The sequence below is a fragment of the Lepisma saccharinum genome, chromosome 11, assembly GCF_977018435.1.
Source record: "Lepisma saccharinum chromosome 11, izLepSacc3.1, whole genome shotgun sequence".
NCBI lineage: Eukaryota > Metazoa > Arthropoda > Insecta > Zygentoma > Lepismatidae > Lepisma > Lepisma saccharinum.
The window spans coordinates 43796293-43823303 of record NC_139239.1 but is presented as its reverse complement, the minus strand read 5'-3'; the positions used below and the strand labels follow the sequence as shown (position 1 = coordinate 43823303).

The following is a 27011-nucleotide window of genomic DNA, read 5'->3' as shown; positions in this document are numbered from 1 at the left end:
AGTGTATCTATCTTACCGAGAGCAGTACCTTTCGCCAACGGTCATACCGCGCTGAATATACCGGTTCTCGTCCGATCACCGAAGTCAAGCAGCGTCGGTCCTGGTAAGTACTTGGATGGGTGACTGCCCGGGAACACCAGGTACTGTTGGCAACCTTATTCTTTGTTTTGGTTAATAGTGACCTTTTTGTAATTTGAAACCAATCAATCATCCACATTTTCTGCAGAATCACCTCTTTCATAGCAGTCAGAAAATAATATATGTAAAAAAATGTATGTTAGTATATATGAATATCTGGGAAGCCGATGTTTTTTTTTAATTTCTTATCATTCTGGGTTGCAGGGTGCTGTCGTATTACATCTGGCCGCCATAATTGCGGTGGATAGCGGTTGCCTGGATCCGACGTGTCTCTCTCCGTAGGTCCTACGTTGGTAGTTTTCGGCGAGAATACGAGTCTGCGTTATTATGGGGTGTATATTTTGTTCAAAACCCTTTCACTGCACTAAATTTGAATCTCTATCTTGCAGCTTTAATGTTAACACATCTCTCGAAGTTTGTTAGAGCACATTTTCTCACTATGATTACAATGAATTGTATCATTATTTGTAGTACAAAAACGTATGTTTATTCTACAGATTCTTGGCATTGCCCACGAAACGTGAGAAGTCCCGACTCGTCTCGAAAACTAGAAGGTGGACTATATCTATCTTACCGAATGCTGTAGCTTTCGCCAACGGTCATACCGCGCTGAATATACCGGTTCTCGTCCGATCACCGAAGTCAAGCAGCTTCGGGCCTGGTAAGTACTTGGATGGGTGACCGCCTGGGAACACCATGTACTGTTGGCGACCTTTTTCTTAATGCTGATAATGATCTTTTTTGAAACTTGAAATCAATCAATCACCCACAGTTTTTGCAGAATCGCTCCCCGAAGAGCCGGCGATGGTAGTTTTTCTGCGAGGATACGTTCCTGCCATATTATCGTATGTATTGTATGTGCGTTTTTTGTTTAAAAACCCAACCCTTCAAAAAATTTCCTTCTCTGTCTTTTAGCTTTAATGTTAACACATCTCTCGAAGGTTGTTAGAGCACATTTTCCCAATATGATTACAATGAATTGTATCATTATTTGTAGTACAAAAACGTATGTTTATTCTACAAATTCTTGGCATTGCCCACGAAACGTGAGATGTCCCGACTCGCCTCGAAAACTAGACGGTGGCCTATATGTAACTTACCGAAAGCAGTGTCTTTCGCCAACGGACATACCGCGTTAAATATACCGGTTTTCGTCCCAAAACAGAAGTCAAGCAGCTAAGGATCTGGTAAGTACTTGGATTGGTGACAGCCTGGGAGCACCAGGTACTGTTAGCAACCTTTTGCTTTTTTAATGGTGATAATGACTTCTTTGTAACTTGAAGTCAATCAATCACAAATATTTTTTGCAGAATCGCTTCCCGAAGAGCCGGCGTTGGTAGTTTTTCTGCGAGGATACGTTCCTGCCATATTATTTGATGTATTTTTGGGCGTTTTTGTTTAAAATCCCAACCCTGCGCAAAATTTCCTTCTCTGTCTTTTAGCTTTAATGTTAACACATCTCTCGAAAGTTGATAAAGCACATTTTCTCACTATGATTACAATGAAATGTATCATTAATAGTAACAATTATGTTTCATCTACACATTCTTGGCAGTCCACACTAAACGAGACATAACCCGTCTCGTCTCGAAAACTAGACGTTGGAGTATTACTATCTTACCGAGAGCAGTACCTTTCGCCAACGGTCATACCGCGCTGAATATACCTGTTCTCGTCCTATCACCGAAGTCAAGCAGCGTCGGGCCTGGTAAGTACTTGGATGGGTGACTGCCTTTGAACACCAGGTACTGTTGGCAACCTTTTTCTTTGTTTTGGTTAATAGTGACCTTTTTGTAATTTGAAACCAATCAATCATCCACAGTTTCTGCAGAATCACCTCTTTCATAGCAGTCAGAAAATAATATATGTAAAAAATGTATATTAGTATATATGAATATCTGGGAAGCCGATGTTTTTTTTTTAATTTCATATCACTCTGGTTTGCAGGGTGCTGTCGTATTACATCTGGCCGACATAATTGCGGTGGATAGCGGTGCCTGGATCCGACGTGTCTCTCTCCGTAGGTCCTGCATTGGTAGTTTTCGGCGAGAATACGAGTCTGCGTTATTATGGGGTGTATATTTTGTTCAAAACCCTTTCACTGCACTAAATTTGAATCTCTATCTTGTAGCTTTAATATTAACACATCTCTCGATCTTTGTTAGAGCACATTTTCTCAGTATGATTACAATGAATTGTATCATTATTTGTAGCACAAAAACCTATGTTTCTTCTACACATTCTCGGCATTGCCCCCGAAACATGAGATGTCCCGACTCGTCTCGAAAACTAGAAGATGGCCTATATGTAACTTACCGAAAGCAGTGTCTTTCGCCAAAGGACATACCGCGTTAAATATACCGGTTTTCGTCCCAAAACAGAAGTCAAGAAGCGACGGATCTGGTAAGTACTTGGATGGGTGACAGCCTGGGAGCACCAGGTACTGTTAGCAACCTTTTGCTTTTTTAATGGTGATAATGACTTTTTTGTAACTTGAAGTTAATCAATCACATATATTTTTTGCAGAATCGCTTCCCAAACAGCCGGCGTTGGTAGTTTTTCGGCGAGGATACGTTCCTGCCATATTATTTGATATATTTTTGGGCGTTTCTGTTTAGCATCCCAAACCTGCACAAAATTTCCTTCTCTGTCTTTTAGCTTTAATGTTAACACATCTCTCGATAAGTGTTAAAGCACATTTTCTCACTATGATTACAATCAAATGTACCAATATTTGGTGTAGTAACACTTACGTTTCATCTACACTTTCTTGGCAGTGCACACAAAACGGGACATAATACGTCTCGTCTCGAAAACTAGACGGTGGAGTATATCTATCTTACCGAAAGCAGTACCCCTCGCCAACGGTCATACCCCGCTGAATATACCGGTTCTCGTCCGATCACCGAAGTCAAGCAGCGTCGGGCCTGGTAAGTACTTGGATGGGTGACTGCCTTTGAACACCAGGTACTGTTGGCAACCTTTTTTTTTGTTTTGGTTAATAGTGACCTTTTTGTAATTTGAAACCAATCAATCATCCACAGTTTCTGCAGAATCACCTCTTTTATAGCTGTAAGCAAATAATATATGTAAAAAATGTATATTAGTATATATGAATATCTGGGAAGCCGATGTTTTTTTTTTAGTTTCTTATCATGCTGGTTTGAAGGGTGCAGTCGCATTACAGCCGGCCGCCATAATTGCGGTGGATAGCGGTGCCTCGATCCGCCGTGTCTCTCTCCGTAGGTCCGGCGTTGGTAGTTTTCGGCGAGAATATGAGTCTGCGTTATTATTATGTGTATATTTTGTTCAAAACCCTTTCACTGCACTAAATTTTAATCTCTATCTTGTAGCTTTAATGTTAACACATCTCTCGAAGTTTGTTAGAGCACATTTTCTCACTATGATTACAATGAATTGTATCATTATTTTAGTACAAAAACGTATGTTTCTTCAACAAATTCTTGGCATTGCCCACGAAACGTAGGATGTATCGACTCGTCTCGAAAGCTAGAAGGTGGCCTATATGTAACTTACCGAAAGCAGTGCATTTCGCCAGCGGACATACCGCGTTAAATATACCGATTTTCGTCCCAAAAAAGAAACCAAGCAGCGACGGATCTGGAAAGTACTTGGATGGGTGACAGCCAGGGAGCACCAGGTACTGTTAGCAACCTTTTTGCTTTTGTAATGGTGATAATGACCTTTTTTGTAACTTGAAGTACATAAATCACAAACATTTCTTGCAGAATCGCTTCCCGAGGAGCCGGCGTTGGTAGTTTTTGTGCGAGGATACGTTCCTGAAATATTATTTGATGTATTTTTGGGCGTTTCTGTTTAAAATCCCAACCCTGCTTAAAATTTCCTTCTCTGTCTTTTAGCTTTTATGTTAACACATCTCTCGAAGGTTGTTAAAGCACATTTTCTCACTATGATTAAAATGAAATGTATCATTAATAGTAACAATTATGTTTCATCTACACATTTTTGGAAGTGCACACTAAACGAGACATAACCCGTCTCGTCTCGAAAACTAGACGGTGGAGTATATCTATCTTACCGAAAGCAGTACCTTTCGCCAACGGTCATACCGCGCTGAATATACCGGTTCTCGTCCGATCACCGAAGTCAAGCAGTGTCGGGCCTGGTAAGTACTTGGATGGTTGACTGCCTGGGAACACCAGGTACTGTTGGCAACCTTTTTCTTTGTTTTGGTTAACAGTGACATTTTTGTAATTTGAAACCAATCAATCATCCACAGTTTCTGCAGAATCACATCTTTTATAGCTGCAAGAATATAATATATGAAAAAATGTATATTAGTATATATGAATATCTGGGAAGCCGATGTTTTATTTAATTTCTTATCATGCTGGGTTGCAGGGTGCTGTCGTATTACATCCCGCCGCCATAATTGCGGTGGATTGCGGTGCCTGGATCCGCCGTGACTCTCTCCGTAGGCCCGGCGTTGGTAGTTTTCGGCGAGAATATGAGTCTGCGTTATTATTATTTGTATATTTTGTTCAAAACCCTTTCACTGCACTAAATTTTAATCTCTATCTTGTAGCTTTAATGTTAACACATCTCTCGAAGGTTGTTAAAGCACATTTTCTCACTATGATTACAATGAAATGTATCATTCTTTTGTGTAGTAACAATTCTGTTTCACCTACACATTCTTGGCAGTGCACACAAAATGAGACATAACCCGTCTCGTCTCGAAAACTAGACGGTGGAGTATATCTATCTTACCGAATGCAGTACCTTTCGCCAACGGTCATACCGCGCTGAATATACCGGTTCTCGTCGGATCACCGAAGTCAAGCAGCGTCGGGACTAGTAAGTACTTGGATGGGTGACCGCCTGGAAACACCAGGTACTGTTTTGCAACCTTTTCTTTAATGCTGATAATGACCTTTTTTGAAACTTGAAGTCAATCAATCACCCACAGTTTTTGATAAATCGCTCCCCGAAGAGCCCACGTTGGTAGTTTTTCTGCGAGGATACCTTCCTGCCGTTATTATGTGATGTATTTTATGTGCGTTTTTTGTTTAAAAACCAAACACTTCACAAAATTTCCTTCTCTGACTTTTAGCTTTAATGTTAACACATCTCTCGAAGGTTGTTAAAGCACATTTTCTCACTATGATTACAATGAAATGTATCATTAATAGTAACAATTATGTTTCATCTACACATTCTTGGCAGTCCACACTAAACGAGACATAACCCGTCTCGTCTCGAAAACTAGACGGTGGAGTATATCTATCTTACTGAAAGCAGTACCTTTCGCCAACGGTCATACCGCGCTGAATATACCGGTTCTCGTCCGATCACCGAAGTCAAGCAGCGTCGAGCCTGGTAAGTACTTGGATGGGTGACTGCCTGGGAACACCAGGTACTGTTGGCAACGTTTTTTTTGTTTTGGTTGATAATGACCTTTTTGTAATTTGAAACCAATCAATGATCCACAGCTTCTGCAGAATCACCTCTTTTAAAGCTGTAAGCAAATAATATATGTAAAAAATGTATATTAGTATATATGATTATCTGGGAAGCCGATGTTTTTTTTTAGTTTCTTATCAAGCTGGTTTGAAGGGTGCAGTCGTATTACAGCCGGCCGCCATAATTGCGGTGGATAGCGGTGCCTGGATCCGCCGTGTCTCTCTCCGTAGGTCCGGCGTTGGTAGTTTTCGGCGAGAATACGAGTCTGCGTTATTATGGGGTGTATATTTTGTTCAAAACCCTTTCACTGCACTAAATTTGAATCCCTATCTTGTAGCTTTAATGTTAACACATCTCTCGAAGTTTGTTAGAGCACATTTTCTCACTATGATTACAATGAATTGTATCATTATTTTAGTACAAAAACGTATGTTTCTTCAACACATTCTTGGCATTGCCCACGAAACGTAGAATGTCCCGACTCGTCTCGAAAGCTAGAAGGTGGCCTATATGTAACTTACCGAAAGCAGTGCATTTCGCCAGCGGACATACCGCTTTAAATATACCGGTTTTCGTCAAAAAACAGAAACCAAGCATCGACGGATCTGGAAAGTAGTTGGATGGGTGACAGCCTGGGAGCACCAGGTACTGTTAGCAACCTTTTTGCTTTTGTAATGGTGATAATGACCTTTTTTGTAACTTGAAGTCAATAAATCACAAACATTTCTTGCAGAATCGCTTCCCGAAGAGCCGGCGTTGATAGTTTTTGTGCGAGGATACGTTCCTGAAATATTATTTGATGTATTTTTGGGCGTTTCTGTTTAAAATCCTAACCCTGCACAAAATTTCCTTCTCTGTCTTTTAGCTTTAATGTTAACACATCTCTCGAAGGTTGTTAAAGCACATTTTCTCACTATGATTACAATGAAATGTATCATTAATAGTAACAATTATGTTTCATCTACACATTCTTGGCAGTCCACACTAAACGAGACATAACCCGTCTCGTCTCGAAAACTAGACGGTGGAGTATATCTATCTTACCGAAAGCAGTACCTTTCGCCAACGGTCATACCGCGCTGAATATACCGGTTCTCGTCCGATCACCGAAGTCAAGCAGTGTCGGGCCTGGTAAGTACTTGGATGGGTGACTGCCTGGGAACACCAGGTACTGTTGGCAACCTTTTTCTTTGTTTTGGTTAATAGTGAAATTTTTGTAATTTGAAACCAATCAATCATCCACAGTTTCTGCAGAATCACCTCTTTTATAGCTGTAAGCATATAATATATGTAAAAAATGTATATTAGTATATATGAATATCTGGGAAGCCGATGTTTTATTTAATTTCTTATCATGCTGGGTTGCAGGGTGCTGTCGTATTACATCCGGCCGCCATAATTGCGATTGATAGCTGTGCCTAGATCCGCCGTGTCTCTCTCCGTAGTTCCGGGGTTGGTAGTTTTCGGCGAGAATACGAGTCTGCGTTATTATTGGGTGTATATTTTGTTCAAAACCCTTTCACTGCACTAAATTTGAATCTCTATCTTGTAGCTTTAATGTTAACACATCTCTCGAAGTTTGTTAGAGCACATTTTCTCACTATGATTGCAATGAATTGTATCATTATTTGTAGTACAAAAACGTATGTTTCTTCTACACATTCTTGGCATTGCCCACGAAACGTGAGATGTCCCGACTCGTCTCGAAAACTAGAAGGTGGCCTATATGTAACTTACCGAAAGCAGTGTCTTTCGCCAACGGACATACCGCGTTAAATATACCGGTTTTCGTCCCAAAACAGAAGTCAAGCAGCGACGTATGTGGTAAGTACTTGGATGGGTGACAGCCTGGGAGCACCAGGTACTGTGAGCAACCTTTTGCTTTTTTAATGGTGATAATGACTTTTTTGTAACTTGAAGTCAATCAATCACAAATATTTTTTGAAGAATCGCTTCCCAAACAGCCGCCGTTGGTAGTTTTTCGGCGAGGATACCTTCCTGCCATATTATTTGATGTATTTTTGGGCGTTTCTGTTTAACATCCCAACCCTGCACAAAATTTCCTTCTCTGTCTTTTAGCTTTAATGTTAACACATCTCTCGAAGAGTGTTAAAGCACATTTTCTCACTATGATTACAATCAAATGTATCAATATTTGGTTTAGTAACACTTACGTTTCATCTACAGTTTCTTGGCAGTGCACACAAAACGGGACATAATACGTCTCGTCTCGAAAACTAGACGGTGGAGTATATATATCTTACTGAAAGCAGTACCTTTCGCCAACGGTCATACCGCGCTGAATATATCGGTTCTCGTCCGATCACCGAAGTCAAGCAGCGTCGAGCCTGGTAAGTACTTGGATGGGTGACCGCCTGGGAACGCCAGGTGCTGATGGCAACCTTTTTTTTGTTTTGGTTGATAATGACCTTTTTGTAATTTGAAACCAATCAATCATCCACAGTTTCTGCAGAATCACCTCTTTTATAGCTGTAAGCAAATAATATATGTAAAAAATGTATATTAGTATATATGAAGTCCTCCTCCGTAGTCGAGCGGGTTAAGGCGTTCACTCGTCTTGAGATCGTTCGCTGTGGGACGGCGTAGGTTCGAATCCGGCTCTGGTCGGAATTTATTCGGCCTACGTATAGGGCCGGTGGCAACCCACCATCGTGAGGAAATTGGGGAGCTCCGAATGAGTGATCGTATTCCGGTCGAGACGACCTACTATAACGGCTGGGGATACGTCGGGCTGACCCCCCGACTATTCCAATACTGGTTGAAGATCTCCACGTTTAGAGGTGACGAGAGAAAGTGTGGGAGGGAGACCGGCAGTCGGTAGGTATGCCCAGGCCCTTCATGGGCTGTTGCGCAAAGGATTATTATTAGTATATATGAATATCTGGGAAGCCGATGTTTTTTTTTTTAGTTTCTTATCATGCTGGTTTGAAGGGTGCAGTCGTATTACAGCCGGCCGCCATAATTGCGGTGGATAGCGGTGCCTGGATCCGACGTGTCTCTCTCCGTAGGTCCGGCGTTGGTAGTTTTCGGCGAGTATACGAGTCTGCGTTATTATGGGGTGTATATTTTGTTCAAAACCCTTTCACAGCACTAAATTTGAATCTCTATCTTGTATCTTTAATGTTAACACATCTCTCGAAGTTTGTTAGAGCACATTTTCTCACTATGATTACAATGAATTGTATCATTATTTGTAGTACAAAAACGTATGTTTATTCTACAAATTCTTGGCATTGCCTACGAAACGTGAGATGTCCCGACTCGTCTCGAAAACTAGAAGGTGGACTATATGTAACTTACCGAAAGCAGTGTCTTTCGCCAACGGACATACCGCGTTAAATATACCGGTTTTCATCCCAAAACAGAAGTCAAGAAGCGACGGATCTGATAAGTACTTGGATGGGTGACCGCCTGGGAGTACCAGGTACTGTTAGCAACCTTTTGCTTTTTTAATGGTGATAATGACTTTTTGTAACTTGAAGTCAATCAATCACAAACATTTTTTGCAGAATCGCTTCCCGAAGAGCCGGCGTTGGTAGTTTTGTGCGAGGATACGTTCCTGAAATATTATTTGATGTATTTTTGGGCCTTTCTGTTTAAAATCCCAACCCTGCACAAAATTTCCTTCTCTGTCTTTTAGCTTTAATGTTAACACATCTCTCGAAAGTTGATAAAGCACATTTTCTCACTATGATTACAATGAAATGTATCATTAATAGTAACAATTATGTTTCATCTACACATTCTTGGCAGTCCACACTAAACGAGACATAACCCGTCTCGTCTCGAAAACTAGACGTTGGAGTATATCTATCTTACCGAGAGCAGTACCTTTCGCCAACGGTCATACCGCGCTGAATATACCGGTTCTCGTCCGATCACCGAAGTCAAGCAGCGTCGGTCCTGGTAAGTACTTGGATGGGTGACTGCCCGGGAACACCAGGTACTGTTGGCAACCTTATTCTTTGTTTTGGTTAATAGTGACCTTTTTGTAATTTGAAACCAATCAATCATCCACATTTTCTGCAGAATCACCTCTTTCATAGCAGTCAGAAAATAATATATGTAAAAAAATGTATGTTAGTATATATGAATATCTGGGAAGCCGATGTTTTTTTTTAATTTCTTATCATTCTGGGTTGCAGGGTGCTGTCGTATTACATCTGGCCGCCATAATTGCGGTGGATAGCGGTTGCCTGGATCCGACGTGTCTCTCTCCGTAGGTCCTACGTTGGTAGTTTTCGGCGAGAATACGAGTCTGCGTTATTATGGGGTGTATATTTTGTTCAAAACCCTTTCACTGCACTAAATTTGAATCTCTATCTTGCAGCTTTAATGTTAACACATCTCTCGAAGTTTGTTAGAGCACATTTTCTCACTATGATTTCAATGAATTGTATCATTATTTGTAGTACAAAAACTTATGTTTCTTCTACACATTCTCGTCATTGCCCACGAAACGTAGGATGTCCCGACTCGTCTCGAAAGCTAGAAGGTTGCCTATATGTAACTTACCGAAAGCAGAGCCTTTCGCCAAAGGACATACCGCGTTAAATATACCGGTTTTCGTCCCTAAACAGAAGTCAAGCAGCGTCGGGCCTGGTAAGTACTTGGATGGGTGACTTCCTGGGAACACCAGGTACTGTTGGCAACCTTTTTCTTTGTTTGGGTTAATAGTGACCTTTTTGTAATTAGAAACCAATCAATCATCCACAGTTTCTGTAGAATCACCTCTTTTATAGCTGTAAGCAAATAATATATGTAAAAAATCATGCTGGCTTGCAGGGTGCTGTCGTATTACATCCGGCCGCAATAATTGCGGTGGATAGCGGTGCCTGGATCTGCCGTGTCTCTCTCCAAAGGTCCGGCGTTTGTAGTTTTCGGCGAGAATACGAGTCTGCGTTATTTTGGGGTGTATATTTTGTGCAAAACCCTTTCAATGCACTAAATTTGAATATCTATCTTGTATCTTTAATGTTAACACATCTCTCGAAGTTTGTTAGAGCACATTTTCTCACTATGATTACAATGAATTGTATCATTATTTGTAGTACAAAAACGTATGTTTATTCTACAGATTCTTGGCATTGCCCACGAAACGTGAGAAGTCCCGACTCGTCTCGAAAACTAGAAGGTGGACTATATCTATCTTACCGAATGCTGTAGCTTTCGCCAACGGTCATACCGCGCTGAATATACCGGTTCTCGTCCGATCACCGAAGTCAAGCAGCTTCGGGCCTGGTAAGTACTTGGATGGGTGACCGCCTGGGAACACCATGTACTGTTGGCGACCTTTTTCTTAATGCTGATAATGATCTTTTTTGAAACTTGAAATCAATCAATCACCCACAGTTTTTGCAGAATCGCTCCCCGAAGAGCCGGCGATGGTAGTTTTTCTGCGAGGATACGTTCCTGCCATATTATCGTATGTATTGTATGTGCGTTTTTTGTTTAAAAACCCAACCCTTCAAAAAATTTCCTTCTCTGTCTTTTAGCTTTAATGTTAACACATCTCTCGAAGGTTGTTAGAGCACATTTTCCCAATATGATTACAATGAATTGTATCATTATTTGTAGTACAAAAACGTATGTTTATTCTACAAATTCTTGGCATTGCCCACGAAACGTGAGATGTCCCGACTCGCCTCGAAAACTAGACGGTGGCCTATATGTAACTTACCGAAAGCAGTGTCTTTCGCCAACGGACATACCGCGTTAAATATACCGGTTTTCGTCCCAAAACAGAAGTCAAGCAGCTAAGGATCTGGTAAGTACTTGGATTGGTGACAGCCTGGGAGCACCAGGTACTGTTAGCAACCTTTTGCTTTTTTAATGGTGATAATGACTTCTTTGTAACTTGAAGTCAATCAATCACAAATATTTTTTGCAGAATCGCTTCCCGAAGAGCCGGCGTTGGTAGTTTTTCTGCGAGGATACGTTCCTGCCATATTATTTGATGTATTTTTGGGCGTTTTTGTTTAAAATCCCAACCCTGCGCAAAATTTCCTTCTCTGTCTTTTAGCTTTAATGTTAACACATCTCTCGAAAGTTGATAAAGCACATTTTCTCACTATGATTACAATGAAATGTATCATTAATAGTAACAATTATGTTTCATCTACACATTCTTGGCAGTCCACACTAAACGAGACATAACCCGTCTCGTCTCGAAAACTAGACGTTGGAGTATTACTATCTTACCGAGAGCAGTACCTTTCGCCAACGGTCATACCGCGCTGAATATACCGGTTCTCGTCCTATCACCGAAGTCAAGCAGCGTCGGGCCTGGTAAGTACTTGGATGGGTGACTGCCTTTGAACACCAGGTACTGTTGGCAACCTTTTTCTTTGTTTTGGTTAATAGTGACCTTTTTGTAATTTGAAACCAATCAATCATCCACAGTTTCTGCAGAATCACCTCTTTCATAGCAGTCAGAAAATAATATATGTAAAAAATGTATATTAGTATATATGAATATCTGGAAAGCCGATGTTTTTTTTTAAATTTCATATCACTCTGGTTTGCAGGGTGCTGTCGTATTACATCTGGCCGACATAATTGCGGTGGATAGCGGTGCCTGGATCCGACGTGTCTCTCTCCGTAGGTCCTGCGTTGGTAGTTTTCGGCGAGAATACGAGTCTGCGTTATTATGGGGTGTATATTTTGTTCAAAACCCTTTCACTGCACTAAATTTGAATCTCTATCTTGTAGCTTTAATATTAACACATCTCTCGATCTTTGTTAGAGCACATTTTCTCAGTATGATTACAATGAATTGTATCATTATTTGTAGCACAAAAACCTATGTTTCTTCTACACATTCTCGGCATTGCCCACGAAACATGAGATGTCCCGACTCGTCTCGAAAACTAGAAGATGGCCTATATGTAACTTACCGAAAACAGTGTCTTTCGCCAAAGGACATACCGCGTTAAATATACCAGTTTTCGTCCCAAAACAGAAGTCAAGAAGCGACGGATCTGGTAAGTACTTGGATGGGTGACAGCCTGGGAGCACCAGGTACTGTTAGCAACCTTTTGCTTTTTTAATGGTGATAATGACTTTTTTGTAACTTGAAGTTAATCAATCACATATATTTTTTGCAGAATCGCTTCCCAAACAGCCGGCGTTGGTAGTTTTTCGGCGAGGATACGTTCCTGCCATATTATTTGATATATTTTTGGGCGTTTCTGTTTAGCATCCCAAACCTGCACAAAATTTCCTTCTCTGTCTTTTAGCTTTAATGTTAACACATCTCTCGATAAGTGTTAAAGCACATTTTCTCACTATGATTACAATCAAATGTACCAATATTTGGTGTAGTAACACTTACGTTTCATCTACACTTTCTTGGCAGTGCACACAAAACGGGACGTAATACGTCTCGTCTCGAAAACTAGACGGTGGAGTATATCTATCTTACCGAAAGCAGTACCCCTCGCCAACGGTCATACCCCGCTGAATATACCGGTTCTCGTCCGATCACCGAAGTCAAGCAGCGTCGGGCCTGGTAAGTACTTGGATGGGTGACTGCCTTTGAACACCAGGTACTGTTGGCAACCTTTTTTTTTTGTTTTGGTTAATAGTGACCTTTTTGTAATTTGAAACCAATCAATCATCCACAGTTTCTGCAGAATCACCTCTTTTATAGCTGTAAGCAAATAATATATGTAAAAAATGTATATTAGTATATATGAATATCTGGGAAGCCGATGTTTTTTTTTAGTTTCTTATCATGCTGGTTTGAAGGGTGCAGTCGTATTACAGCCGGCCGCCATAATTGCGGTGGATAGCGGTGCCTGGATCCGCCGTGTCTCTCTCCGTAGGTCCGGCGTTGGTAGTTTTCGGCGAGAATATGAGTCTGCGTTATTATTATGTGTATATTTTGTTCAAAACCCTTTCACTGCACTAAATTTTAATCTCTATCTTGTAGCTTTAATGTTAACACATCTCTCGAAGTTTGTTAGAGCACATTTTCTCACTATGATTACAATGAATTGTATCATTATTTTAGTACAAAAACGTATGTTTCTTCAACAAATTCTTGGCATTGCCCACGAAACGTAGGATGTATCGACTCGTCTCGAAAGCTAGAAGGTGGCCTATATGTAACTTACCGAAAGCAGTGCATTTCGCCAGCGGACATACCGCGTTAAATATACCGATTTTCGTCCCAAAAAAGAAACCAAGCAGCGACGGATCTGGAAAGTACTTGGATGGGTGACAGCCAGGGAGCACCAGGTACTGTTAGCAACCTTTTTGCTTTTGTAATGGTGATAATGACCTTTTTTGTAACTTGAAGTACATAAATCACAAACATTTCTTGCAGAATCGCTTCCCGAAGAGCCGGCGTTGGTAGTTTTTGTGCGAGGATACGTTCCTGAAATATTATTTGATGTATTTTTGGGCGTTTCTGTTTAAAATTCCAACCCTGCTTAAAATTTCCTTCTCTGTCTTTTAGCTTTTATGTTAACACATCTCTCGAAGGTTGTTAAAGCACATTTTCTCACTATGATTAAAATGAAATGTATCATTAATAGTAACAATTATGTTTCATCTACACATTTTTGGAAGTGCACACTAAACGAGACATAACCCGTCTCGTCTCGAAAACTAGACGTTGGAGTATATCTATCTTACCGAAAGCAGTACCTTTCGCCAACGGTCATACCGCGCTGAATATACCGGTTCTCGTCCGATCACCGAAGTCAAGCAGTGTCTGGCCTGGTAAGTACTTGGATGGGTGACTGCCCGGGAACACCAGGTACTGTTGGCAACCTTTTTCTTTGTTTTGGTTAATGGTGACCTTTTTGTAATTTGAAACCAATCAATCATCCACAGTTTCTGCAGAATCACATCTTTTATAGCTGCAAGAATATAATATATGAAAAAATGTATATTAGTATATATGAATATCTGGGAAGCCGATGTTTTATTTAATTTCTTATCATGCTGGGTTGCAGGGTGCTGTCGTATTACATCCCGCCGCCATAATTGCGGTGGATAGCGGTGCCTGGATCCGACGTGTCTCTCTCCGTAGGCCCGGCGTTGGTAGTTTTCGGCGAGAATATGAGTCTGCGTTATTATTATGTGTATATTTTGTTCAAAACCCTTTCACTGCACTAAATTTTAATCTCTATCTTGTAGCTTTAATGTTAACACATCTCTCGAAGTTTGTTAGAGCACATTTTCTCACTATGATTGCAATGAATTGTATCATTATTTGTAGTACAAAAACGTATGTTTCTTCTACACATTCTTGGCATTGCCCACGAAACGTGAGATGTCCCGACTCGTCTCGAAAACTAGAAGGTGGCCTATATGTAACTTACCGAAAGCAGTGTCTTTCGCCAACGGACATACCGCGTTAAATATACCGGTTTTCGTCCCAAAACAGAAGTCAAGCAGCGACGTATGTGGTAAGTACTTGGATGGGTGACAGCCTGGGAGCACCAGGTACTGTGAGCAACCTTTTGCTTTTTTAATGGTGATAATGACTTTTTTGTAACTTGAAGTCAATCAATCACAAATATTTTTTGAAGAATCGCTTCCCAAACAGCCGCCGTTGGTAGTTTTTCGGCGAGGATACCTTCCTGCCATATTATTTGATGTATTTTTGGGCGTTTCTGTTTAACATCCCAACCCTGCACAAAAATTTCCTTCTCTGTCTTTTAGCTTTAATGTTAACACATCTCTCGAAGAGTGTTAAAGCACATTTTCTCACTATGATTACAATCAAATGTATCAATATTTGGTGTAGTAACACTTACGTTTCATCTACAGTTTCTTGGCAGTGCACACAAAACGGGACATAATACGTCTCGTCTCGAAAACTAGACGGTGGAGTATATATATCTTACTGAAAGCAGTACCTTTCGCCAACGGTCATACCGCGCTGAATATATCGGTTCTCGTCCGATCACCGAAGTCAAGCAGCGTCGAGCCTGGTAAGTACTTGGATGGGTGACCGCCTGGGAACGCCAGGTGCTGTTGGCAACCTTTTTTTTGTTTTGGTTGATAATGACCTTTTTGTAATTTGAAACCAATCAATCATCCACAGTTTCTGCAGAATCACCTCTTTTATAGCTGTAAGCAAATAATATATGTAAAAAATGTATATTAGTATATATGAAGTCCTCCTCCGTAGTCGAGCGGGTTAAGGCGTTCACTCGTCTTGAGATCGTTCGCTGTGGGACGGCGTAGGTTCGAATCCGGCTCTGGTCGGAATTTATTCGGCCTACGTATAGGGCCGGTGGCAACCCACCATCGTGAGGAAATTGGGGAGCTCCGAATGAGTGATCGTAATCCGGTCGAGACGACCTACTATAACGGCTGGGGATACGTCGGGCTGACCCCCCGACTATTCCAATACTGGTTGAAGATCTCCACGTTTAGAGGTGACGAGAGAAAGTGTGGGAGGGAGACCGGCAGTCGGTAGGTATGCCCAGGCCCTTCATGGGCTGTTGCGCAAAGGATTATTACTAGTATATATGAATATCTGGGAAGCCGATGTTTTTTTTTTAGTTTCTTATCATGCTGGTTTGAAGGGTGCAGTCGTATTACAGCCGGCCGCCATAATTGCGGTGGATAGCGGTGCCTGGATCCGACGTGTCTCTCTCCGTAGGTCCGGTGTTGGTAGTTTTCGGCGAGTATACGAGTCTGCGTTATTATGGGGTGTATATTTTGTTCAAAACCCTTTCACAGCACTAAATTTGAATCTCTATCTTGATCTTTAATGTTAACACATCTCTCGAAGTTTGTTAGAGCACATTTTCTCACTATGATTACAATGAATTGTATCATTATTTGTAGTACAAAAACGTATGTTTATTCTACAAATTCTTGGCATTGCCTACGAAACGTGAGATGTCCCGACTCGTCTCGAAAACTAGAAGGTGGACTATATGTAACTTACCGAAAGCAGTGTCTTTCGCCAACGGACATACCGCGTGAAATATACCGGTTTTCGTCCCAAAACAGAAGTCAAGAAGCGACGGATCTGATAAGTACTTGGATGGGTGACCGCCTGGGAGTACCAGGTACTGTTAGCAACCTTTTGCTTTTTTAATGGTGATAATGACTTTTTGTAACTTGAAGTCAATCAATCACAAACATTTTTTGCAGAATCGCTTCCCGAAGAGCCGGCGTTGGTAGTTTTTGTGCGAGGATACGTTCCTGAAATATTATTTGATGTATTTTTGGGCCTTTCTGTTTAAAATCCCAACCCTGCACAAAATTTCCTTCTCTGTCTTTTAGCTTTAATGTTAACACATCTCTCGAAAGTTGATAAAGCACATTTTCTCACTATGATTACAATGAAATGTATCATTAATAGTAACAATTATGTTTCATCTACACATTCTTGGCAGTCCACACTAAACGAGACATAACCCGTCTCGTCTCGAAAACTAGACGTTGGAGTGTATCTATCTTACCGAGAGCAGTACCTTTCGCCAACGGTCATACCGCGCTGAATATACCGGTTCTCGTCCGATCACCGAAGTCAAGCAGCGTCGGTCCTGGTAAGTACTTGGATGGGTGACTGCCCGGGAACACCAGGTACTGTTGGCAACCTTATTCTTTGTTTTGGTTAATAGTGACCTTTTTGTAATTTGAAACCAATCAATCATCAACATTTTCTGCAGAATCACCTCTTTCATAGCAGTCAGAAAATAATATATGTAAAAAAATGTATGTTAGTATATATGAATATCTGGGAAGCCGATGTTTTTTTTTAATTTCTTATCATTCTGGGTTGCAGGGTGCTGTCGTATTACATCTGGCCGCCATAATTGCGGTGGATAGCGGTTGCCTGGATCCGACGTGTCTCTCTCCGTAGGTCCTACGTTGGTAGTTTTCGGCGAGAATACGAGTCTGCGTTATTATGGGGTGTATATTTTGTTCAAAACCCTTTCACTGCACTAAATTTGAATCTCTATCTTGCAGCTTTAATGTTAACACATCTCTCGAAGTTTGTTAGAGCACATTTTCTCACTATGATTTCAATGAATTGTATCATTATTTGTAGTACAAAAACTTATGTTTCTTCTACACATTCTCGTCATTGCCCACGAAACGTAGGATGTCCCGACTCGTCTCGAAAACTAGAAGGTTGCCTATATGTAACTTACCGAAAGCAGAGCCTTTCGCCAAAGGACATACCGCGTTAAATATACCGGTTTTCGTCCCTAAACAGAAGTCAAGCAGCGTCGGGCCTGGTAAGTACTTGGATGGGTGACTTCCTGGGAACACCAGGTACTGTTGGCAACCTTTTTCTTTGTTTGGGTTAATAGTGACCTTTTTGTAATTAGAAACCAATCAATCATCCACAGTTTCTGTAGAATCACCTCTTTTATAGCTGTAAGCAAATAATATATGTAAAAAATCATGCTGGCTTGCAGGGTGCTGTCGTATTACATCCGGCCGCCATAATTGCGGTGGATAGCGGTGCCTGGATCTGCCGTGTCTCTCTCCAAAGGTCCGGCGTTTGTAGTTTTTGGCGAGAATACGAGTCTGCGTTATTTTGGGGTGTATATTTTGTGCAAAACCCTTTCAATGCACTAAATTTGAATCTCTATCTTGTATCTTTAATGTTAACACATCTCTCGAAGTTTGTTAGAGCACATTTTCTCACTATGATTACAATGAATTGTATCATTATTTGTAGTACAAAAACGTATGTTTATTCTACAGATTCTTGGCATTGCCCACGAAACGTGAGAAGTCCCGACTCGTCTCGAAAACTAGAAGGTGGACTATATCTATCTTACCGAATGCTGTAGCTTTCGCCAACGGTCATACCGCGCTGAATATACCGGTTCTCGTCCGATCACCGAAGTCAAGCAGCTTCGGGCCTGGTAAGTACTTGGATGGGTGACCGCCTGGGAACACCATGTACTGTTGGCGACCTTTTTCTTAATGCTGATAATGATCTTTTTTGAAACTTGAAATCAATCAATCACCCACAGTTTTTGCAGAATCGCTCCCCGAAGAGCCGGCGATGGTAGTTTTTCTGCGAGGATACGTTCCTGCCATATTATCGTATGTATTGTATGTGCGTTTTTTGTTTAAAAACCCAACCCTTCAAAAAATTTCCTTCTCTGTCTTTTAGCTTTAATGTTAACACATCTCTCGAAGGTTGTTAGAGCACATTTTCCCAATATGATTACAATGAATTGTATCATTATTTGTAGTACAAAAACGTATGTTTATTCTACAAATTCTTGGCATTGCCCACGAAACGTGAGATGTCCCGACTCGCCTCGAAAACTAGACGGTGGCCTATATGTAACTTACCGAAAGCAGTGTCTTTCGCCAACGGACATACCGCGTTAAATATACCGGTTTTCGTCCCAAAACAGAAGTCAAGCAGCTAAGGATCTGGTAAGTACTTGGATTGGTGACAGCCTGGGAGCACCAGGTACTGTTAGCAACCTTTTGCTTTTTTAATGGTGATAATGACTTCTTTGTAACTTGAAGTCAATCAATCACAAATATTTTTTGCAGAATCGCTTCCCGAAGAGCCGGCGTTGGTAGTTTTTCTGCGAGGATACGTTCCTGCCATATTATTTGATGTATTTTTGGGCGTTTTTGTTTAAAATCCCAACCCTGCGCAAAATTTCCTTCTCTGTCTTTTAGCTTTAATGTTAACACATCTCTCGAAAGTTGATAAAGCACATTTTCTCACTATGATTACAATGAAATGTATCATTAATAGTAACAATTATGTTTCATCTACACATTCTTGGCAGTCCACACTAAACGAGACATAACCCGTCTCGTCTCGAAAACTAGACGTTGGAGTATTACTATCTTACCGAGAGCAGTACCTTTCGCCAACGGTCATACCGCGCTGAATATACCTGTTCTCGTCCTATCACCGAAGTCAAGCAGCGTCGGGCCTGGTAAGTACTTGGATGGGTGACTGCCTTTGAACACCAGGTACTGTTGGCAACCTTTTTCTTTGTTTTGGTTAATAGTGACCTTTTTGTAATTTGAAACCAATCAATCATCCACAGTTTCTGCAGAATCACCTCTTTCATAGCAGTCAGAAAATAATATATGTAAAAAATGTATATTAGTATATATGAATATCTGGGAAGCCGATGTTTTTTTTTTAATTTCATATCACTCTGGTTTGCAGGGTGCTGTCGTATTACATCTGGCCGACATAATTGCGGTGGATAGCGGTGCCTGGATCCGACGTGTCTCTCTCCGTAGGTCCTGCATTGGTAGTTTTCGGCGAGAATACGAGTCTGCGTTATTATGGGGTGTATATTTTGTTCAAAACCCTTTCACTGCACTAAATTTGAATCTCTATCTTGTAGCTTTAATATTAACACATCTCTCGATCTTTGTTAGAGCACATTTTCTCAGTATGATTACAATGAATTGTATCATTATTTGTAGCACAAAAACCTATGTTTCTTCTACACATTCTCGGCATTGCCCCCGAAACATGAGATGTCCCGACTCGTCTCGAAAACTAGAAGATGGCCTATATGTAACTTACCGAAAGCAGTGTCTTTCGCCAAAGGACATACCGCGTTAAATATACCGGTTTTCGTCCCAAAACAGAAGTCAAGAAGCGACGGATCTGGTAAGTACTTGGATGGGTGACAGCCTGGGAGCACCAGGTACTGTTAGCAACCTTTTGCTTTTTTAATGGTGATAATGACTTCTTTGTAACTTGAAGTCAATCAATCACAAATATTTTTTGCAGAATCGCTTCCCGAAGAGCCGGCGTTGGTAGTTTTTCTGCGAGGATACGTTCCTGCCATATTATTTGATGTATTTTTGGGCGTTTTTGTTTAAAATCCCAACCCTGCGCAAAATTTCCTTCTCTGTCTTTTAGCTTTAATGTTAACACATCTCTCGAAAGTTGATAAAGCACATTTTCTCACTATGATTACAATGAAATGTATCATTAATAGTAACAATTATGTTTCATCTACACGTTCTTGGCAGTCCACACTAAACGAGACATAACCCGTCTCGTCTCGAAAACTAGACGTTGGAGTATTACTATCTTACCGAGAGCAGTACCTTTCGCCAACGGTCATACCGCGCTGAATATACCGGTTCTCGTCCTATCACCGAAGTCAAGCAGCGTCGGGCCTGGTAAGTACTTGGATGGGTGACTGCCTTTGAACACCAGGTACTGTTGGCAACCTTTTTCTTTGTTTTGGTTAATAGTGACCTTTTTGTAATTTGAAACCAATCAATCATCCACAGTTTCTGCAGAATCACCCCTTTCATAGCAGTCAGAAAATAATATATGTAAAAAATGTATATTAGTATATATGAATATCTGGGAAGCCGATGTTTTTTTTTTAATTTCATATCACTCTGGTTTGCAGGGTGCTGTCGTATTACATCTGGCCGACATAATTGCGGTGGATAGCGGTGCCTGGATCCGACGTGTCTCTCTCCGTAGGTCCTGCGTTGGTAGTTTTCGGCGAGAATACGAGTCTGCTTTATTATGGGGTGTATATTTTGTTCAAAACCCTTTCACTGCACTAAATTTGAATCTCTATCTTGTAGCTTTAATATTAACACATCTCTCGATCTTTGTTAGAGCACATTTTCTCAGTATGATTACAATGAATTGTATCATTATTTGTAGCACAAAAACCTATGTTTCTTCTACACATTCTCGGCATTGCCCACGAAACATGAGATGTCCCGACTCGTCTCGAAAACTAGAAGATGGCCTATATGTAACTTACCGAAAGCAGTGTCTTTCGCCAAAGGACATACCGCGTTAAATATACCGGTTTTCGTCCCAAAACAGAAGTCAAGAAGCGACGGATCTGGTAAGTACTTGGATGGGTGACAGCCTGGGAGCACCAGGTACTGTTAGCAACCTTTTGCTTTTTTAATGGTGATAATGACTTCTTTGTAACTTGAAGTCAATCAATCACAAATATTTTTTGCAGAATCGCTTCCCGAAGAGCCGGCGTTGGTAGTTTTTCTGCGAGGATACGTTCCTGCAATATTATTTGATGTATTTTTGGGCGTTTTTGTTTAAAATCCCAACCCTGCGCAAAATTTCCTTCTCTGTCTTTTAGCTTTAATGTTAACACATCTCTCGAAAGTTGATAAAGCACATTTTCTCACTATGATTACAATGAAATGTATCATTAATAGTAACAATTATGTTTCATCTACACATTCTTGGCAGTCCACACTAAACGAGACATAACCCGTCTCGTCTCGAAAACTAGACGGTGGAGTATATCTATCTTACCGAAAGCAGTACCTTTCGCCAACGGTCATACCGCGCTGAATATACCGGTTCTCATCCGATCACCGAAGTCAAGCAGCGTCGGGCCTGGTAAGTACTTGGATGGTTGACTGCCTGGGAACACCAGGTACTGTTGGCAACCTTTTTTTTGTTTTGGTTGATAATGAACTTTTTGTAATTTGAAACCAATCAATCATCCACAGCTTCTGCAGAATCACCTCTCTTATAGCTATAAGCAAATAATATATGTAAAAAATGTATATTAGTATATATGAATATCTGGGAAGCCGATGTTTTTTTTTAGTTTCTTATCATGCTGGTTTGAAGGGTGCAGTCGTATTACAGCCGGCCGCCATAATTGCGGTGGATAGCGGTGCCTGGATCCGCCGTGTCTCTCTCCGTAGGTCCGGCGTTGGTAGTTTTCAGCGAGAATACGAGTCTGCGTTATTATGGGGTGTATATTTTGTTCAAAACCCTTTCACTGCACTAATTTTGAATCCCTATCGTGTAGCTTTAATGTTAACACATCTCTCGAAATTTGTTAGAGCACATTTTCTCACTATGATTACAATGAATTGTATCATTATTTTAGTACAAAAACGTATGTTCCTTCAACACATTCTTGGCATTGCTCACGAAACGTAGGATGTCCCGACTCGTCTCGAAAGCTAGAAGGTGGCCTATATGTAACTTACCGAAAGCAGTGCATTTCCCCAGCGGACATACCGCGTTAAATATACCGGTTTTCGTCCCAAAAAAGAAACCAAGCAGCGACGGATCTGGAAAGTACTAGGATGTGTGACAGCCAGGGAGCACCAAGTACTGTTAGCAACCTTTTTGCTTTTGTAATGGTGATAATGACCTTTTTTGTAACTTGAAGTCAATAAATCACAAACATTTCTTGCAGAATCGCTTCCCGAAGAGCCGGCGTTGGTAGTTTTTGTGCGAGGATACGTTCCTGAAATATTATTTGATGTATTTTTGGGCGTTTTTGTTTAAAATCTAAACCCTGCAGAAAATTTTCTTCTCTGTCTTTTAGCTTTTATGTTAACACATTTCTCGAAGGTTGTTAGAGCACATTTTCTCACTATGATTACAATGAAATGTATCATTATTTTGTGTAGTAACAATTATGTTTCACCTACACATTCTTGGCAGTGCACACAAAATGAGACATAACCCGTCTCGTCTCGAAAACTAGACGGTGGAGTATATCTATGTTACCGAATGCAGTACCTTTCGCCAACGGTCATACCGCGCTGAATATACCGGTTCTCGTCCGATCACCGAAGTCAAGCAGCGTCGGGCCTGGTAAGTACTTGGATGGGTGACCGCCTGGGAACAACAGGTACTGTTGGCAACCTTTTCTTTAATGCTGATAATGACCTTTTTTGAAACATGAATTCAATCAATCACCCACAATTTTTGAGGAATCGCTCCCCGAAGAGCCGACGTTGGTAATGTTTCTGCGAGGATACCTTCCTGCCATATTATGTGATGTATTTTATGTGCGTTTTTTGTTTAAAAACCAAACACTTCACAAAATTTCCTTCTCTGTCTTTTAGCTTTAATGTTAACACATCTCTCGAAGGTTGTTAAAGCACATTTTCTCACTATGATTACAATGAAATGTATCATTAATAGTAACAATTATGTTTCATCTACACATTCTTGGCAGTCCACACTAAACGAGACATAACCCGTCTCGTCTCGAAAACTAGACGTTGGAGTATATCTATCTTACCGAGAGCAGTACCTTTTGCCAACGGTCATACCGCGCTGAATATACCGGTTCTCGTCCGATCACCGAAGTCAAGCAGCGTCGGGCCTGGTAAGTACTTGGATGGGTGACTGCCTGGGAACACCAGGTACTGTTGGCAACCTTTTTCTTTGTTTTGGTTAATAGTGAACTTTTTGTAATTTGAAACAAATCAATCATCCACAGTTTCTGCAGAATCACCTCCTTCATAGCAGTCAGAAAATAATATATGTAAAAAATGTATATTAGTATATATGAATATCTGGGAAGCCGATGTTTTTTTTTAATTTCTTATCATTCTGGGTTGCAGGGTGCTGTCGTATTACATCTGGCCGCCATAATTGCGGTGGATAGGGGTGCCTGTATCCGCCTTGTCTCTCTCCGTTGGTCCTGCGTTGGTAGTTTTCGGCGAGAATACAAGTCTGCGTTATTATGGGGTGTATATTTTGTTCAAAACCCATTCACTGCACTAAATTTGAATCTCTATCTTGTAGCTTTAATGTTAACACATCTCTCGAAGTTTGTTAGAGCACATTTTCTCACTATGATTGCAATTTATTGTATCATTATTTGTAGTACAAAAACGTATGTTTCTTCTACACATTCTTGGCATTGCCCACGAAACGTGAGATGTCCCGACTCGTCTCGAAAACTAGAAGGTGGCCTATATGTAACTTACCGAAAGCAGTGTCTTTCGCCAACGGACATACGGCGTTAAATATACCGGTTTTCGTCCCAAAACAGAAGTCAAGCAGCGACGTATGTGGTAAGTACTTGGATGGGTGACAGCCTGGGAGCACCAGGTACTGTGAGCAACCTTTTGCTTTTTTAATGGTGATAATGACTTTTTTGTAACTTGAAGTCAATCAATCACAAATATTTTTTGAAGAATCGCTTCCCAAACAGCCGCCGTTGGTAGTTTTTCGGCGAGGATACCTTCCTGCCATATTATTTGATGTATTTTTGGGCGTTTCTGTTTAACATCCCAACCCTGCACAAAATTTCCTTCTCTGTCTTTTAGCTTTAATGTTAACACATCTCTCGAAGAGTGTTAAAGCACATTTTCTCACTATGATTACAATCAAATGTATCAATATTTGGTGTAGTAACACTTACGTTTCATCTACAGTTTCTTGGCAGTGCACACAAAACGGGACATAATACGTCTCGTCTCGAAAACTAGACGGTGGAGTATATATATCTTACTGAAAGCAGTACCTTTCGCCAACAGTCATACCGCGCTGAATATATCGGTTCTCGTCCGATCACCGAAGTCAAGCAGCGTCGAGCCTGGTAAGTACTTGGATGGGTGACCGCCTGGGAACGCCAGGTGCTGTTGGCAACCTTTTTTTTGTTTTGGTTGATAATGACCTTTTTGTAATTTGAAACCAATCAATCATCCACAGTTTCTGCAGAATCACCTCTTTTATAGCTGTAAGCAAATAATATATGTAAAAAATGTATATTAGTATATATGAAGTCCTCCTCCGTAGTCGAGCGGGTTAAGGCGTTCACTCGTCTTGAGATCGTTCGCTGTGGGACGGCGTAGGTTCGAATCCGGCTCTGGTCGGAATTTATTCGGCCTACGTATAGGGCCGGTGGCAACCCACCATCGTGAGGAAATTGGGGAGCTCCGAATGAGTGATCGTAATCCGGTCGAGACGACCTACTATAACGGCTGGGGATACGTCGGGCTGACCCCCCGACTATTCCAATACTGGTTGAAGATCTCCACGTTTAGAGGTGACGAGAGAAAGTGTGGGAGGGAGACCGGCAGTCGGTAGGTATGCCCAGGCCCTTCATGGGCTGTTGCGCAAAGGATTATTATTAGTATATATGAATATCTGGGAAGCCGATGTTTTTTTTTTAGTTTCTTATCATGCTGGTTTGAAGGGTGCAGTCGTGTTACAGCCGGCCGCCATAATTGCGGTGGATAGCGGTGCCTGGATCCGACGTGTCTCTCTCCGTAGGTCCGGCGTTGGTAGTTTTCGGCGAGTATACGAGTCTGCGTTATTATGTGGTGTATATTTTGTTCAAAACCCTTTCACAGCACTAAATTTGAATCTCTATCTTGTATCTTTAATGTTAACACATCTCTCGAAGTTTGTTAGAGCACATTTTCTCACTATGATTACAATGAATTGTATCATTATTTGTAGTACAAAAACGTATGTTTATTCTACAAATTCTTGGCATTGCCTACGAAACGTGAGATGTCCCGACTCGTCTCGAAAACTAGAAGGTGGACTATATGTAACTTACCGAAAGCAGTGTCTTTCGCCAACGGACATACCGCGTTAAATATACCGGTTTTCGTCCCAAAACAGAAGTCAAGAAGCGACGGATCTGATAAGTACTTGGATGGGTGACCGCCTGGGAGTACCAGGTACTGTTAGCAACCTTTTGCTTTTTTAATGGTGATAATGACTTTTTGTAACTTGAAGTCAATCAATCACAAACATTTTTTGCAGAATCGCTTCCCGAAGAGCCGGCGTTGGTAGTTTTTGTGCGAGGATACGTTCCTGAAATATTATTTGATGTATTTTTGGGCCTTTCTGTTTAAAATCCCAACCCTGCACAAAATTTCCTTCTCTGTCTTTTAGCTTTAATGTTAACACATCTCTCGAAAGTTGATAAAGCACATTTTCTCACTATGATTACAATGAAATGTATCATTAATAGTAACAATTATGTTTCATCTACACATTCTTGGCAGTCCACACTAAACGAGACATAACCCGTCTCGTCTCGAAAACTAGACGTTGGAGTATATCTATCTTACCGAGAGCAGTACCTTTCGCCAACGGTCATACCGCGCTGAATATACCGGTTCTCGTCCGATCACCGAAGTCAAGCAGCGTCGGTCCTGGTAAGTACTTGGATGGGTGACTGCCCGGGAACACCAGGTACTGTTGGCAACCTTATTCTTTGTTTTGGTTAATAGTGACCTTTTTGTATTTTGAAACCAATCAATCATCCACATTTTCTGCAGAATCACCTCTTTCATAGCAGTCAGAAAATAATATATGTAAAAAAATGTATGTTAGTATATATGAATATCTGGGAAGCCGATGTTTTTTTTTTAGTTTCTTATCATGCTGGTTTGAAGGGTGCAGTCGTATTACAGCCGGCCGCCATAATTGCGGTGGATAGCGGTGCCTGGATCCGACGTGTCTCTCTCCGTAGGTCCGGCGTTGGTAGTTTTCGGCGAGTATACGAGTCTGCGTTATTATGGGGTGTATATTTTGTTCAAAACCCTTTCACAGCACTAAATTTGAATCTCTATCTTGTATCTTTAATGTTAACACATCTCTCGAAGTTTGTTAGAGCACATTTTCTCACTATGATTTCAATGAATTGTATCATTATTTGTAGTACAAAAACTTATGTTTCTTCTACACA

At 41.0% G+C, this 27011-nt stretch overlaps 18 non-coding genes and 10 pseudogenes across 18 annotated transcripts; all 28 read left to right on the top strand.

Moving 5' to 3' along the window:
• Positions 1 to 33: 33 nt before the first annotated feature.
• Positions 34 to 152, top strand: LOC145995536 (5S ribosomal RNA). The gene has a single exon (XR_014442584.1). It is a non-coding gene; the product is annotated as a 5S ribosomal RNA (ribosomal RNA).
• Positions 153 to 729: 577 nt separating this feature from the next.
• LOC145995600 (5S ribosomal RNA) lies at positions 730 to 848 on the top strand. The gene has a single exon (XR_014442646.1). It is a non-coding gene; the product is annotated as a 5S ribosomal RNA (ribosomal RNA).
• A 928-nt stretch (positions 849 to 1776) lies between these two features.
• On the top strand, positions 1777 to 1895 carry LOC145995758 (5S ribosomal RNA; annotated as a pseudogene).
• A 1103-nt stretch (positions 1896 to 2998) lies between these two features.
• Positions 2999 to 3117, top strand: LOC145995564 (5S ribosomal RNA). The gene has a single exon (XR_014442610.1). It is a non-coding gene; the product is annotated as a 5S ribosomal RNA (ribosomal RNA).
• Positions 3118 to 4215: 1098 nt separating this feature from the next.
• LOC145995524 (5S ribosomal RNA) lies at positions 4216 to 4334 on the top strand. The gene has a single exon (XR_014442572.1). It is a non-coding gene; the product is annotated as a 5S ribosomal RNA (ribosomal RNA).
• A 573-nt stretch (positions 4335 to 4907) lies between these two features.
• Positions 4908 to 5026, top strand: LOC145995792 (5S ribosomal RNA; annotated as a pseudogene).
• A 403-nt stretch (positions 5027 to 5429) lies between these two features.
• LOC145995515 (5S ribosomal RNA) lies at positions 5430 to 5548 on the top strand. The gene has a single exon (XR_014442564.1). It is a non-coding gene; the product is annotated as a 5S ribosomal RNA (ribosomal RNA).
• Positions 5549 to 6644: 1096 nt separating this feature from the next.
• LOC145995460 (5S ribosomal RNA) lies at positions 6645 to 6763 on the top strand. Its single transcript, XR_014442512.1, has one exon. It is a non-coding gene; the product is annotated as a 5S ribosomal RNA (ribosomal RNA).
• Positions 6764 to 7864: 1101 nt separating this feature from the next.
• On the top strand, positions 7865 to 7983 carry LOC145995677 (5S ribosomal RNA; annotated as a pseudogene).
• A 938-nt stretch (positions 7984 to 8921) lies between these two features.
• On the top strand, positions 8922 to 9040 carry LOC145995819 (5S ribosomal RNA; annotated as a pseudogene).
• A 400-nt stretch (positions 9041 to 9440) lies between these two features.
• On the top strand, positions 9441 to 9559 carry LOC145995535 (5S ribosomal RNA). Its single transcript, XR_014442583.1, has one exon. It is a non-coding gene; the product is annotated as a 5S ribosomal RNA (ribosomal RNA).
• Positions 9560 to 10136: 577 nt separating this feature from the next.
• LOC145995813 (5S ribosomal RNA) lies at positions 10137 to 10255 on the top strand (annotated as a pseudogene).
• A 520-nt stretch (positions 10256 to 10775) lies between these two features.
• LOC145995599 (5S ribosomal RNA) lies at positions 10776 to 10894 on the top strand. Its single transcript, XR_014442645.1, has one exon. It is a non-coding gene; the product is annotated as a 5S ribosomal RNA (ribosomal RNA).
• Positions 10895 to 11822: 928 nt separating this feature from the next.
• Positions 11823 to 11941, top strand: LOC145995699 (5S ribosomal RNA; annotated as a pseudogene).
• A 1103-nt stretch (positions 11942 to 13044) lies between these two features.
• On the top strand, positions 13045 to 13163 carry LOC145995562 (5S ribosomal RNA). The gene has a single exon (XR_014442608.1). It is a non-coding gene; the product is annotated as a 5S ribosomal RNA (ribosomal RNA).
• A 1098-nt stretch (positions 13164 to 14261) lies between these two features.
• Positions 14262 to 14380, top strand: LOC145995634 (5S ribosomal RNA). The gene has a single exon (XR_014442679.1). It is a non-coding gene; the product is annotated as a 5S ribosomal RNA (ribosomal RNA).
• Positions 14381 to 15481: 1101 nt separating this feature from the next.
• Positions 15482 to 15600, top strand: LOC145995583 (5S ribosomal RNA). Its single transcript, XR_014442629.1, has one exon. It is a non-coding gene; the product is annotated as a 5S ribosomal RNA (ribosomal RNA).
• Positions 15601 to 17056: 1456 nt separating this feature from the next.
• LOC145995534 (5S ribosomal RNA) lies at positions 17057 to 17175 on the top strand. Its single transcript, XR_014442582.1, has one exon. It is a non-coding gene; the product is annotated as a 5S ribosomal RNA (ribosomal RNA).
• Positions 17176 to 17752: 577 nt separating this feature from the next.
• LOC145995812 (5S ribosomal RNA) lies at positions 17753 to 17871 on the top strand (annotated as a pseudogene).
• A 520-nt stretch (positions 17872 to 18391) lies between these two features.
• On the top strand, positions 18392 to 18510 carry LOC145995598 (5S ribosomal RNA). Its single transcript, XR_014442644.1, has one exon. It is a non-coding gene; the product is annotated as a 5S ribosomal RNA (ribosomal RNA).
• A 928-nt stretch (positions 18511 to 19438) lies between these two features.
• On the top strand, positions 19439 to 19557 carry LOC145995757 (5S ribosomal RNA; annotated as a pseudogene).
• A 1097-nt stretch (positions 19558 to 20654) lies between these two features.
• On the top strand, positions 20655 to 20773 carry LOC145995698 (5S ribosomal RNA; annotated as a pseudogene).
• A 1097-nt stretch (positions 20774 to 21870) lies between these two features.
• LOC145995416 (5S ribosomal RNA) lies at positions 21871 to 21989 on the top strand. The gene has a single exon (XR_014442470.1). It is a non-coding gene; the product is annotated as a 5S ribosomal RNA (ribosomal RNA).
• A 1102-nt stretch (positions 21990 to 23091) lies between these two features.
• Positions 23092 to 23210, top strand: LOC145995574 (5S ribosomal RNA). Its single transcript, XR_014442620.1, has one exon. It is a non-coding gene; the product is annotated as a 5S ribosomal RNA (ribosomal RNA).
• A 401-nt stretch (positions 23211 to 23611) lies between these two features.
• LOC145995773 (5S ribosomal RNA) lies at positions 23612 to 23730 on the top strand. The gene has a single exon (XR_014442723.1). It is a non-coding gene; the product is annotated as a 5S ribosomal RNA (ribosomal RNA).
• A 1102-nt stretch (positions 23731 to 24832) lies between these two features.
• LOC145995609 (5S ribosomal RNA) lies at positions 24833 to 24951 on the top strand. Its single transcript, XR_014442655.1, has one exon. It is a non-coding gene; the product is annotated as a 5S ribosomal RNA (ribosomal RNA).
• Positions 24952 to 25888: 937 nt separating this feature from the next.
• Positions 25889 to 26007, top strand: LOC145995826 (5S ribosomal RNA; annotated as a pseudogene).
• A 401-nt stretch (positions 26008 to 26408) lies between these two features.
• On the top strand, positions 26409 to 26527 carry LOC145995533 (5S ribosomal RNA). The gene has a single exon (XR_014442581.1). It is a non-coding gene; the product is annotated as a 5S ribosomal RNA (ribosomal RNA).
• Positions 26528 to 27011: the final 484 nt, after the last annotated feature.